Source organism: Onychostoma macrolepis, chromosome 03, assembly GCF_012432095.1.
Source record: "Onychostoma macrolepis isolate SWU-2019 chromosome 03, ASM1243209v1, whole genome shotgun sequence".
NCBI classification, from domain to species: domain Eukaryota; kingdom Metazoa; phylum Chordata; class Actinopteri; order Cypriniformes; family Cyprinidae; genus Onychostoma; species Onychostoma macrolepis.
Genome location: NC_081157.1, coordinates 45,959,504 through 45,974,770, shown reverse-complemented (window position 1 = coordinate 45,974,770; position 15,267 = coordinate 45,959,504). Strand labels below are relative to the sequence as shown.

Below are 15,267 nucleotides of genomic sequence, written 5' to 3'. Positions count from 1 at the left end.
TTTTCTGACCTTGAAAGCTTTGAAGTTTTCTCTGGAAAAATTCTGGAGGTTTTCCTGCTACCTCAACATGCTTGGTTTCAAGGTGTCGCCAAGTTTTATGCGGGTCTCATGCTGTCATTAGCCAAAATATCTTGACAGACCACACATAAAGGTCGTGGTTCATCAGCTGGTCCTGTCCACGTAAATCCTAAACTTAAATACTGATCATCATATCGTCGTCTTTTGGGTTTAAGCCCTGAAGTTGAAGGCTTTGAATCGGGTGGTCTCAGAAACCGCTCCATTGCATTAATAGGCATATACCTATATTGGCGGGCTTGCAAAACAGCAGCGAATTCACAGCAATGGCCTTCTGGGTGAAAAATGTTTCTCATATTTTTGACTTATTATTTTTTAGTATCATTTAAAATAAAAACATTTAAATATAATAAAAATACATATAATAATTAAACTAAATAATTATATTTTTTATTTATTATAATTTTTCCCCGCGCCTCCCCTGACATGCTGTGGCGCCCCCCAGGGGAGGCGCGCCCCACACTTTGAAAACCGCTGTGTTAGAGTTTAGTGTTCTTTGTTCCCACCCTTTTGTTTTTCAAATCTGTAACTGTCAAAGCACCTCATTACTGATTTTCTGGAGTTCAGTGATACAACTACACAGGCTGTCAACACACTCTCAACAGGTAAATGATTTCATTCTTAAATTTAAATACAAATTTAAGTTTAATATTTTAACTGGTTTCCAAACAAACATGTTCTTTTCTCTTGTTAGGTTTTTGGTCACATGTAAGTGTGAGCAGCTCTTTTAAGCTGAGGATACCTCTCTCCTTTTCTCCACTAAGTAGGTAACAGAGATACTGAATTTATAATCCATACTATTAGAATTGTTTTAATTATTACTTGGTTTTATAACTCTATCCCATTGACTTTATATCACTTTCTTTCTTTTAAGATTGTGAAGGGGTCACATACTGTCCATTTTTTGTTTACAAAAACAAATTGACACACTGTAATTCTAAACTCAGTTGTGTATTTCCAACGTTGCAGATGTATCACATCCCACAACCTCATCATCTGCAGATAAACTGTCACTCAGTCACACCATAATGATGGACTTAAAGGCATATGAAGATATTTCACTGGAACTTGGTCTTCATCTATTTTTTGTTTTTATTTTGTTTTACTTCTTTGTGTATTTATTCATGTTCATTATCAATTGTCATTTGTTAATGTATTCAGCTAAAAACTGTTGTTAAGAGCACTGACATTTTTGCTACAATGTTACATCAATAAAAAAGTACCCAATCCACACAACATTGTTCTTGTTGTTGTTTTAATGTAATATATATAAAAGGCTCAATACTGATTTTCTGGAGCTCAGCCATTCAGCTACACAGACTGTCAACACATTCAACAGGTAAATAATTTCTTTCTTAAAATGTCTATAATTTAACTTCAAATTGTAACTGGTTTCCTACCAATTTCTTTTTGTCTCTTTTTAGTTTAACAGAATATGTAAGTGTGACCAGCCCTGTTCAGTTAAAGATACTTATCTCCTCTTCACCACCACGTAAGTAACAAAGATAGAATTTATGCGAGATGGTGATTATTATTACTATTATTATTATTACTTGGGTTTATGCATAAACATACCCAGTCACAGCTATCCCATGACTTTATATCACTTTTTCATTTTAACATACTACTTTTGGTCCCACTTTATATTAGGTGGCCTTAACTAATATGTACTTACATTTAACTTAATAATTTGGTACAATGCACTTATTGTGTACATACATGTTTTTACATTGTACTTATATTTTTTAAAATACCTATATGTAATTACATCTGTAATTAATTTCTGTAATTACATTTATAATTACACTGTTGACCCATCCCTTAAACCTACCCGTACCACCAAACCTGCCCCTAACCTTACCTGTATCCCACCTCAATAGCAGCAAAAGTGTTTTGCAATAGAATATGAACACAATAAGTGCATTGTACTTATTTTTTGATGCAAGTACATAGTAGTTAAGGCCACCTAATATAAAGTGTTACCCTGCTTTTGACCTTCATGAACAATTGTTTTAACAAATGGAAGGAGACACATTGAAACTCAATTGTGCATTTCAGATGTTGTCACATCTTACAACCTCGTCATCTGCAGAGAGAAACTGCCACTCAATCACACCAAAATATGCACAATGATGGACTTTCAGGCATCATAGAGGTTTATGAAAATACAGTATTTCAATGGAACTTGGTCTTCATGACACTGTTTTCTGTTTCTATTTTGTTTTACTTTAAGTATTTATTTATATTCAATGTCAATTGTCATTTATTAATGTATTCTGCTAATAACTGTTATTAGAGCACTGTCATTTTTGTTACAGTTTCGCATGTCATTAAAAATAAATAAATAAATAAAAGTACCTAATTGACATGCTGTTGTTGTTGTTTTATGTAAAACCCTAATACAGGCTACAATATAAGACCAGGCAGATAGAGGGGTAAAAAACTATATTAATAAATCATATATACAAATAATATTAATACTATTAAAGATATAAATATACTAATGTACTAATATGAATGAAAATAAACTATCATTAAAAAGACTATTAAGGTCCTATATAGCATTTTCAAAGCATGGTTCTTTATGGAACCCTATAAAAAGGGTTCTATTTAGCACCAAAAAGGGTTCTGCTATTGTTACACGCTGAAGAACCCTTTTCTGGTACTGTTTAGAACCATTTTTCTTAAGAGTGTAGTCGATATAAAAAAACTGGATGGGGAGTAATTTCTTACTGCTAAATTCTGAAAAAACAGAGGTGTTAATTATCGGACCTAAAACCCCCAAATGTAATAACCTAGAACACTGTCTAATGCTCTGTAAATTCTTCGTCATCAGTTAGGAACCTAGGTGTGCTATTTGATAGCAATCTCTCCTTTGACAGCCACGTTTCTAGCATTTGTAAAACTGCTTTTTTTCATCTTAAAAATATATCTAAACTGAGACCTATGCTCTCAATGTCAAATGCAGAAATGTTAATTCATGCGTTTATGATCTCAAGGTTAGACTACTGTAATGCTTTATTAGGTGGATGTTCTGCACGCTTGATCAACAAACTACAGATGGTTCAAAATGCAGCAGCTAGAGTCCATACTAGAACCAGGAAATATGACCATATTAGCCCGGTTCTGTCAACACTGCACTGGCTCCCTATCAAACATCGGATAGATTTTAAAATCTTGTTAATTACTTATAAAGCCCTGAATGGTTTAGCTCCTCAGTACTTGAACGAGCTCTTATCGCATTATAGTCCTCCACGTCCACCGAGTTCTCAAAACTCCGGTCGTTTGATAATACCTACAATATCAAAATCGACTGCGGGCGGCAGATCCTTTTCCTGTTTAGCACCCAAACTCTGGAACAATCTACCTAACACTGTTCGGGAGGCAGACACACTCTGTCAGTTTAAATCTAGATTAAAGACCCATCTCTTTAGCCTGGCTTACACATAACGCATTAATACGCTTCTATTATTCAAATCCGTTAAAGGATTGTTAGACCACTGGAACCAGTTGAGCCCTTACAATCTGACATGGTTGCGGTTGGAATTGAACTGCGGGTTTCGTCTGGCCAGAGGAGAACTGGCCCCCCGACTGAGCCTGGTTTCTCCCAAGGTTTTTTTCTCCATTCTGTCACAGAGGAAGTTTTGGTTCCTTGCCGCTGTCGCCTCTGGCTTGCTCAGTTGGGGACACTTAATTTCTAGCTGATTATCGTCGACCTGATTGCACATATACTATTTAAACTAAACTGAGCTAGACAATGACATCTCTGAATTCAATAATGAAATGCCTTTAACTGAAAATTGAGTGTTTAATCTTATCATTATACATTATCATTATTGACATTATTTTCCTGTTCTGATTTTGTGCAGTTGCTTTGACACAATCTGTATTGTTAAAAGCGCTATATAAATAAAGGTGACTTGACTTGACTTGACCTCTTTTTCAGATGGGCGCAAGTGCATTCAACTGAATATTTTCTCAGTGTTTGTGAAATGCTACCAATATTGTTGCTCTTCCTGATTTTGAAGGTGATTTGGGATGTAGTAAGGTGAAAGGCAGTAAACCAGTTTTATTTTAGCTGATCTTGTTCCAGTATAGAGTTTCACATAAAGCTGTTCACATTCACAGACCCAGTTTCAACCTGCTAAAACAATTACAATACAGAATCAGAGTAAAACAAAACTAAATATGATGTAAATATGAGCAAATATCACATACTCATTAAATGTTAGTTCATTAAGATACATATTTAGAAGATACACATTTTAGAACAATAGAAAAGTCATCAGAAATATAAAAACAATTTGAAGAATGGAATTATGTAATAACTGAAAAATGTGAAACTGTGGTATTTTAGTTTCTTCAAAGTAGCCTCCCAAAGTAACACTTTACATTTCCTCAAAAACCTCATAATATTTCCACAAGATGATTTTACACAGTATTGGAGTTACTGTTGCTGACTGCTTTTCTGAGCTATGACAACCGTTTATATATAATAAAAACAATAATAATGCGAAATATAGTTTTGTTAAGAAATAAAGAAATACATAAGCATAATTATATATTTGTCCTCAAAACTAGCATTTAAGCATAAGCCTTCAGCTCAAAAGGTTTTCAACATCATGAGAAAGCATTTTTGAATGATGTGCATGTATATGTAATCACATATGGGATTATTAAGCACTAGTCAGATCATTTCATGTTCAAGGACACATTGCCTCTTTTCATCTGCAGACTGTATGGTCAGTCTGTAATGCAGTAAATTACTGTGCACGTCAGATGTAGACAAAATCACTGTGATCAGTAAGTGGGGTGCTTATTGTGACCTTGATCTTAGCACTACATGGCTTTCCATCTGCATCTTTCCCCTCCCATTTCACTTTCCTTTTACTGTCTATCTCTCCCTCAGTGCAGCTGCTTTCTGTGAACCTCAGACCAGAGTCTGTCTCAATCTGTTTGATTGGCACGCTGTATTTTTTTAGCTCATTATCGTCTTTTGATTGATTGTTTTTTACTTTTGATTCATTGTTTTTGTTTTTTGATTGGCTGTTTTTGTTTTTTGATTGACTGTTTTTGTTTTCTGATTGATCATTTTTATCTTCTGGTGTCTCATTGGGCATCTCGTAGCATTCCAGTTCTACTTTCCCATTAATATGCTCCACAATTATCACCTTAAAGAAGTGAGTTGGCACTACTTTCGATTTCCAAATCTTCAATTTATTTCCCTTTTTTTTATCATCACTTAGTAGGTAAAGTGGTCCAGAATATACATGAACATTACTGATATCATTTTGACTGTATAATTTCTTCTTACAATGATCCTCCAATTTTTTCCACAGGCCTTGGTTAAAAGAAGGAACCTGTGGTGCTATGTTGCTGAGGAAAAAAGTGTCCTCATAGGCTTCCTGACACCACTTGTGACTGGCAGCAGATGCAAGATGACCTCGTTCATAGTCACTTTCATTACATTCTTCTGTGTTCTTAGCTGCTTCGTAAAGTTGTGAAGTGGTGTCATCTTTATATTTGAAAGAGTTTTTGTTACGTGATCCAGTAGCAGCTACGTTTTTATCTTTATTTTCATCTTTATCTTTAGGAGGTACAGTCTCTCTGTTCAATATCTCATACACCCATGTAGCATTCCTGGTTTGATTGTTGTATAACATAACATACGATTTTTTTTTTTTTACTTCATTAAGGAAAGGAAATCTGTCTATTAATTTATAGGTAGGGCTGTCTTTTTCTCCACCCCCCCCCCCCCCTCTCTCTGAGAGGTTGATTCATTTTTAAACATGACTGAGATTGGGATAGGTATGTAGACACTTTGAGAATTACGTTTGTTTGAGCCTTCTCCTTTCTTTTTTTCATGTGCTTTTTCATTGCTCTCATCAGGCTGTGCTTCTTTTCCTATACATCCATTGAAATTCTGTCTTTTTATCACCTGCAACATTATCGCAAGAGACCAGCGTTTTTTTTTCAATGAGGTGTCATCCATTCTTTGCGTTTTTCCCCAAGCTCGTTTGATATCATCCTCTGGCCAGTAACCACTCTCCTTTTTAATGTCATATTTCTTCTCAATATTTGTATAAGTTTTGTTTAAGTGAGGAGACTTTCCAATATACGATAACAAATCATTAAATATGTCATCTAAAGTGAAATTAGGTGGTTCTCTTCCCCCTTTCTCACAAGTGGTTTTAACATTTTTATCAGATTCACAAGGTTTTCTTTCAAATATCATCTTGATGCAATAAGAGTGTATTAAAAACAAAGTTAAGATATGACGCAATCTGGTATTAAGACTTTTTCAACGTCTTCAATAAAGAATCTTCTCTTCTTCTTGGCTAAAATAATGTCTACAGTTCTGGGAAGAAAAAAAAAAGTCCTTAATTCAAGATTTAAGCAATAGTATTCTTAGAACATGACTTAGAAACAATAAGATTTACTCACATCAGTAGGATGTGTGATCTGTCGGATAACCAGGAACTTCTGCTCTGATTTGACTTCAATTTGACAACACACACACACACACACACACACATTGTATAATGTTATTTTCAAATAGAACAACATCAAAACCTTTTTAAATAAAGACCAAAGACATTTACTATTTGGCTCATACAATATTCTTAACTCACTCTCAAATTCCATAATTTTCGTAGGCTATAAATTCATTTAACAACACGCTGTCTGGTCTGAAATTTAACAGTAGAGGGAGTGTGGGAGAGATTTGAGTTAAATGCCATCTCATGTTGAAAGGCTTACAAAGAGTTTTTGTTCATAGAAGGATAATGGAACTAAACACACATACTTTTTAATGTCATCATTTCTCTAAAGCACCAGTGAAAGTGCCACCATAAATATTGTTTAGATAGCAGTGTGTAATTTCATCTTCTCTTTTCCACACTGCTATGCACTTGTTTATTTTTAGATTTAGACCTATATTGGAATGATTATTTGGAAACCAAAACATTTTAAAATTAGTACATTTTTGTAGCATAGCATACTTTTTTTAATCTTAAACAATATTCCATGTTAAACTACTAAGCCATAGATTTTATATATAAAATGTGAATTAGAGAAAAAGTAGTTTTGTTAACGGAATTCTTACCTTATCTGTCCCCTAGTTGAAATACATAGGAAATCTTGCGAACTTCAGTGTACAGTACAGATGATCCAGAGTAATCTGTGGAATTTAAATTCACTGTCTCAGAGAAATAAAAATTGATTCTTTGTCACAGTTCTCTAAAGAGGTTTATTCGTGTCTGTTCTCCAGTAAATGAAGCACACTAAGGAGTGTGTTCGTTGCAACACTGAAACTGTAAATCATTGCCAAGTTTCCAAATGAACCATTCCCCAAAGCTGTACAGTGCGTGCATAATTATTAGACTAATTATTAGATTTGCAAGCACATTTTACCAATTCCAACCCACATCAATCTAAGTGACTACTATTAAGTTTATATTTAATAATTTATAAGTGATATATAATTATACATGAAAGCTGGAGGTAAAAAAACAACAACAAAAAACCCTCCTTATATTCAAGTGTGCATGATATTAGGCAGGTTTTCTTTCACAGATAAAATGAGCCAAAAAATGATTAAACTCAGACTGAAAGTCAAAAAATATTAAATGCCCATGAGAAGGATGCAATACTAATGCAATAATAGAATTAGCAAAGTTAAGGCATGACCATTGGGCAGCAAAATGCTCATGGGGTCAGCTTGGTCAGAAAAAAAAAAAAACAGGTGGAGAAGAAAAGACACATGTTAACTGCAAAAGAATGAAGAATTAAGCTGAAGAATTAGGTGTGAAACCATCAGGAACCATTTAGTCTCCAGCACCACAATTTTCAAAAACTTAAATTCTTGCTACTCTTGAAAGACCAGCACCACATCCTCTTGTACCACTCTTTCAATAATTTATCTTCCAGAATCTGGCAGTAAGTTTTGGGAGTTCATTTTTAGTCCATTTCTGAAAGACAGACTTTTCAGGATGGGAGATGAACTAAAAAATGAGCTCCCAAAACTTCCAGATTCTGGAAGATAAATTCTTCAAACAGTGGTACAAGAGGATGTGATGCTGGTCCTTCAAGAGTCACTCTCAACTTATCTGTCCATAAAGCCTATACAAAATCAGTCTTCATGTATTTCACAACACTTCAGCATGTTATTCTTATTAAGTGAGGGTTATTTTTTAGCATTTTTTACCCAAGCAAGGTCTCTGAGAACCTGACACATTGCACTTCTGGAGACTCCAGGAAGGTTGCAGTTCTGGAAAATGATGGCGCTGGAGACTAAATGATTCCTGATGGTTTCACACCTAATTCTTCACATTAATTCTTGTGCAGTTAAGGTGTCTTTTCTTCTCCACCTGTTTTTTCTGACCCTGCTGACCCAATGAGCATTTCGCTGCCCAATGGTCATGCCTTAACTTTGCTAATTCTATTATTGAATTAGTATTGCATCCTTCTTATGGGCATTTGATTATTATTATTATTATTTTTTATTTTATTTTTTTTACTTGGTCTGAGTTCAATCTCTTTTTTTGGCTCATTTTATCTGTAAAAGAAAACCTGCCTAATAATTCATCACACCTGAAATAAGGAGTTTTTGACTTTCAGCCTTCATGGACAATTATATATAACTTAGAAATGATTAAATACAAAATCAATAGTAGTTATTAAGATTGATGTGGTTTGGAATTGGTAAAATTTTCTTGGCAAAAAAATATGCCCATAATATCAACTTGCCTAATAATTCTGCACACAGTGTATATACCATCAGTTTATATCCTACAGAATTTGGTATTCAAATATTACTATAAATACATTAAGATAATTTAAAATGCACAACATGAAATGCACAATGCATTCTAACATGCACAACATGACTACATTCACACTAACAAATAAGAGTCTTTAAGCTCTGTTATGGGGAGGTCTGATAAAAACTAATATTCCAAGAATGTCCCATTAATCAAAAATGGTTAGTTGGGATTTAATTATTAGGAATAATTGTAATAAAAACCAAAAATCAAACCTGAGGAGATCTGTATTCCAAACAGCAAACGGCGAGTTTTCTGCTGGATATAACAGCTGTGTCTTTTTTTCTTGAATTCCTTTGCTGTATTATTTGCCGCTGTATTGTGGGCTTAAATCATTGTACTCGTGTTTTGCAAGATGCATGACAGCCAATCAGAAAAAAAAATTGTATGCTACAGAGATATCAGATTTCTGCTCTCTCTTTCTAGAAAATCACATGACTTTCAAGAAAACGACCAGAGGGTCGGGGTGGGGCGGGGGACTTTATGGCTGTGTTCGAAATGCCATACTATCATACTACTCTTTCTATTTCTGCAGTATCCAGTATGTATGCTGCGCATAGTATGCAAATTTTCTGTATGCATGGAATACCCGGATGATCTACTATCTTTGCCAAAATCTGCTAAATATAACTCAAATACACTGAAATCAGTACAGAAGCTGTGTTCCGAATGGCATACTATCATACAACTCCTACTATATTGCAGTATGCTGTGTGAATACTGTGAATAGTATGTGAATTTTCTGTATGCATGGAATGCCCGGATTACCTGCTACATTTGCTAAAATTTGATGTATGCATCTGAAGACGCTGCATGGGAAAACAACGCGCTCCACGTGACGTTTCATCTTCAAACGCGTGAGTGAACTGGAGGCGGGGAATAGTTATAAATGTAAGACTTGTATATGTACGTATATACATGTAAACTACAAACCATCGCTGTAAAAACAATATCATTAGTAGGACATAAATTGTACTTTAATCTCTGCGGCACTTTTCCGATCAAGTCAAATCACGTCACCTTTATCTCTGTAGCGCTTTATACATTGCTTCAAAGATATTAAATAGTAAAATTAATATTGCAGTAATATAATATATAAATAAAGTTAATATTTCAATTATGCAAACATAATTAAATTCTGCTTAAGCAGCTCTAAAAAGAAATGGAATGTATTTACTCTAAGGACAAATAGACCAATTTGTTAGCCGAGGCTTTTTACATTAACTCCGCCCACCAAAGCCTGACTGCGATAAACAGTGCGGACTGACCGTATCAGTGGCGCAGTGAGTAAAAGACGTGAAGTGTGTGCTGTTGATGCGAGCGATCCGAGTTCGAGTCTGCCTTTTGTCAATCTCGTGCAACTCAGTTTCCCATCACATACCAGATCAGAAAGGCATTTGTTTTCAATAAAAAATTAAGTAAATATTTGAAAAGTGGAAATTAAATGCCTCATTAATACCACTGTTTAGCTGTAGGTAGGTTTTTGTCCCAGTAAAGTGGCGTTCATCAAATAAAATGTATGATAATTTACGCTCAATAAGTTATTGCACACTGTTTTATAATGTACTACAGTGCTGAAGTATAAATATCTGTCACCTAACTACTATTTACACACTTGTTGCTAAAGAAAATGCTGCTATTTTAGTGTAAACAGAATTTATCATTAGTTGTACTTAGTGTAACTAGAATATATCACTTTTTCCAATTAGTGTAACTGCCAAAAATATCAATGTTCAGTTAAAGACAGCTCAGTGTTGATTCAGTTCTGTCCAATAGCCTATGTAAAGTTTATCAATAATGAAATGAGTTCAATTGGGCAATATAGCATTGTTTACTAATATGAAGCCTTATAACAAGCCTTTGTAAAAAGAATAGTTAGCACATTTGTTTGTAAGGTAACAACCTTGACAGCTGTGCTGAATTAATGTTTGTGTTTGTCATGTGACAATTAAGCATACTACTCTGAAACATATGTTGCTTATTATATACTGTTTCACACACTATTCTTTAAAAAACAGTAGGCAGTATGCACTGTGTACTGGGCAGTAAGCAGTAAGCAGTAAGCAAGTATGCCATTTCGAACACAGCCTCTGTCTTCAACATGGTTGTAGGGATGCAGCGATTAACCGGTTTTACGATTAACCGCGCTTTAAAACGTCACGGTTAATTAATCGTAAAGGCTCTGCTACACCGAGTGTTTCTGTTGCATGGAACAGAACTGTTGAAACTTGCGCAAAACGAAAACAAAGTTACACTAGTGGTGCACCATCTTAAAATGCCTTGTTTATCCAACCTTGGAGGCTACTAGATTAACTATGACAGAGGAACCAAACAGTGATCCTTTATTTCCACCAGAGAAATGACTGAAGTCGATAGTGTGGGACCAATTTCGGGTACACCAAGAATGACCAGGGCATTATTTAAATAGTGCTGTAAAAATTGCTAAAGAGTGAATACATAAGGGATAATACACAGCTCGCCAACCTGTTCTCGCTGTGCAATAAACGATTTTAATGCACGATGTGAAGGTAAGGACCACCTGACGCGAAGTTCGGTAGCTCTAACATTCTGCTCGCATCAGAGATGAAATAGTGCGGTGAGAGAGAGTGTGTGAATTAGCCTACCTGCATCTGCGCGTCACTTTAAACAATGAAGATTTGAGTTTAGTTATTTAAACAGTCATTTTACCCCCTCTTTGCTGATTAATATAATGAAGCGATCCAGTCTCTATAAGCTATTTTATTAATGAAAGTCACTGGGCAGCGTTGACAACACGTTTCTGTCCTCCTAAATGTTTGTGTGGGCAGCTCGATCTCGATCTCTCACACCAAAATAATAGATATTTTCTCAAGCCATATGTAAAATCACATGAATAAAGATTATTAAAATGAATAAGTATGGATGACAGTTGATTACAATAATAGTTTAGTTTACTCCCCTCATTAGTAGGCCTAACAGTGCCCTCTGTGGAATAAAGTTAATATTAGTCTTATATTTTATCATCATTTTATATTTAGATTTATCATCCCTGTTATAGTATTATTCATAAGTCAATTTATTTTTCACCATCTTTCCAAGTTCTGTACCTCAGGTCCAAAAGAAATGTAGAAAGAATATACAAAATGAAAACACCAAATACGTTTGTGATCTATTTCCATTCGTTATTTTCAAAAGGGAAATACTGACATGGATGTTTACAGAGCAGAGGTCACGTTTTTTAATTCCAATAGGAGAGATTTTTTGTGTGCTGTATTATTGGTTACTGTGTTATTTCTGTTTCAAAAGACAGCAATCAATAACACTTTAATATCTAAAGACTGTTTATGTGATTTTATGTTGTGAAATGAATACATGCATAATAATCGTGTAACCGTGATTATTCCTCAGACTATAATTGTACCAACAAAATCTATAATCGTTGCATCCCTACTGACAATATATAGCTACACTGTAAAAAGTGAAAGTTGACTAAACTTAAAAAAATTGAGGAAACCCATTGCCTTAAAATTATTAAGTACATAATAATTTTTTTTTAAGTTAAGTGAACTTGACAATTCAATTAACTATTTTTTTAAATTACCATTTACTTAAAAATTTTAAGGCAACGAGTTTCCTAAATTTTTTTAAGTTAAGTCAACTTTCACTTTTTACAGTGTATATAATGATACATACATATATATTAAGAAATGAAGACAAAGATAAATCTAATATTCATAATGTTTGATCCTATATTGAGTATATATTGCACATGGATGTTCCCATATGAACGTGAATGTATGTACACTCATATATACAGTACACACTTTCACTGAATGAGTTACAGCAGATTTCTAATTCCCAGCATGCTTTCTTCTGACTTTTAAAGGAGAGTAAAAATGTTAAAATTAAGTATTATTTAATGTGTTTTTGCACAGTATTAATATAGGGGGAGATCTGTTAGTGTTTAATGTTGTATTAATTTGAAATTTCAAAGGGTTTCTGATAAATTTATACTCTCCTTTAACAGTTTCTTGTATGTGTAAGTTTGTGGGGTGCTGAGCTTGAGCGCACTGGTGCCGTTGTACTGTGGCTGCCGTCACACCATCCAGGTGGATGCTGCACACTAGTGGTGGTTGAGGAGAGAATAACCCCCCACCCCCCACATGATTGTAAAGCGCTTTGGGTGTACAGCTATACACAATAAAGTGCTATATAAGTGCATCATTCATTCATTCAAAACAATATTAATGGTGACATTTTCACTGGGGGTTTATAGAAATTAGGACATTAAAAAGTATGTATGTTTAATCTCTCATCTAACAGAAAAACTCTTTTATAAACCTTTCAAAACGATGATATTTAGGTCTAAAATCTCTCCCACACTGTCATTGCATGTCATACCACAAACAGGGAAAGTGAAATTACACACCGTTGGAAAATCACTTATATGGGCATTTCACTGGGATTTCATGGAATTTAGTTTATGAAATGTCAAATTATTTTATGCTTAATAACTTTTAGGAGTTTCTAGGAGTCAACTATCAGAACACAATGTTATTTTAATAATAAAAAAAGTCTTGAAATTGTTGTTTTATAATAATAAAAAAATGTAAAATACTTTATAAAGTATATTATAAAATCAGTTTTTCTGTTTTGCATGTGTGCCTTTCTATGTGTGTTTGTTGTGAGCAACAGAACTGACATAAAATCAGAGCAGCAGAAGTTTGTTTGATGTGACAGATCTCAGTTTGTTGATGTGAGTAAATCTTTCTTTCTCTGGTGGATAAACTAAAGTCCTGAAATTAAGCAGAATTATGACACAGTTTTTTTTTTTTTTCCAGAAGAATCCATTATATATAACCAAGACACTTGGTTATAGGTGAAGACATAACAACACCAGACTGATCATTTTGCAGGTGGTAAAAAGTTCAGTTTGCAATTCGTGTAAACAAAATACAGCACAGAAGAATCGTCATGCTACACCTGATGAACAAGGCTGTGAAACGACACCAAACTCAGAAGACAGATCATTTCAAAGCAAAGCTGAACTGGAGACAGTGGGAGCTGCTGGAGGAGTTGAGCAGCATTCTAGAAGAAATCAACCAACGTGTAGCTATCCCAGGCAAACAGGTAGTGTCAATCAGGTCGGGCTTGGGAAACAGTTTCTGGCTAGGAGACAAGCCACTGGGAATCGTGCCCGCAATGGCGAGACCATGACATTAGGAAGTGAAGAAAATATGAATAGTGTACATGAAACCTTCTACATACGTATCCCACTCTCAGTAATATGTGTCACAGTGAAGATGTTATAGGAGGCTTTCATCCTGCAAATGTCAGATCTCCCTATAAATTAATAAATGGATTTCCTTCATACAATATATGGAAAAGAAAATCTTACGCCATGTCATTTGACAATGAAACCAATAATGCTAAATGGGTGTACAACTCTGAAATGTCAGTATATCACAAAGGTCATCTTGCTGCAGCTACCAATCACAGGTGGTGTCTGGAAGCATATAATGATGCTAATTTGTTCAGCAACATGATACCACAGGATGAAAGATTAAACAGGGGCATATGGAGAGGGTTGGAGAAAAGATGTCGAGATATGATTACACATCCACAAAGATGTTTACAGATCCACAGCATCCATGTGTACACTGGACCACTTTACCTGAGAAGAGTAAACAATGCTGATGTCCGTGTGCCTAATACAAGTGAAATGGACCATTTTGGAAGGAAAATAATCCCAATTTACCTCTTATTAGTAGTAGAAGAGACAGAATGCTATGTGATACCCAATGAGGAACTACATGAAGGCTTGCATAAATACAAGCTGAACATTGAAGATATTGAGACATTATCTGGGCTGACGTTCATAGAACGCAGATCCAATGAGAATGAGATGTGGTGACATTGCAGGGAAGAGGTGGAAATGAACAGCCATGTTGAGTTGATATGTTAGTCAAAATAAGCGCTTAACTGATACTGATAATAAGCTCATTAATTATGGTTTTGATTGCCTACATCTGACGTGTGCAGTAAATTACATTTGTAATATTACCCTGATGACACTGAAAGACTTAAGAGTGTGTTTGGATGAACTAAAGATCTGTGGATGAAATAAGGGAAAGTTTGAGTTTAGTTGTCTCACCAGTGCTTAATAATCCCATACTCTATGTGTTTAAGAAATACATAAGCATTGTATATTTGTGTACGAAACTAATTTCAAGCATTTAAGCATACGCCCTTTGATCAAAAGGTGTTTATGTTCATGAAGAACATTTTTGAATGGTGTATCTATAAACCAACCTGGTCTCATAAAAATTCGTACCTCTGCTCACTTTTTGTGTGACACCGTTTTATGTACCTTGCTGCACGTTTCGCCGCA

At 34.7% G+C, this 15,267-nt stretch overlaps 1 long non-coding RNA gene across 1 annotated transcript; it reads left to right on the top strand.

The window, feature by feature from the left end:
- The first annotated feature begins 186 nt into the window (after positions 1-186).
- LOC131536011 (uncharacterized) lies at positions 187-1,927 on the top strand. The gene is made up of 3 exons (XR_009269809.1): positions 187-680; positions 770-838; positions 1,045-1,927. It is a non-coding gene; the product is annotated as an uncharacterized LOC131536011 (long non-coding RNA).
- The last annotated feature ends 13,340 nt before the right edge of the window (positions 1,928-15,267 follow it).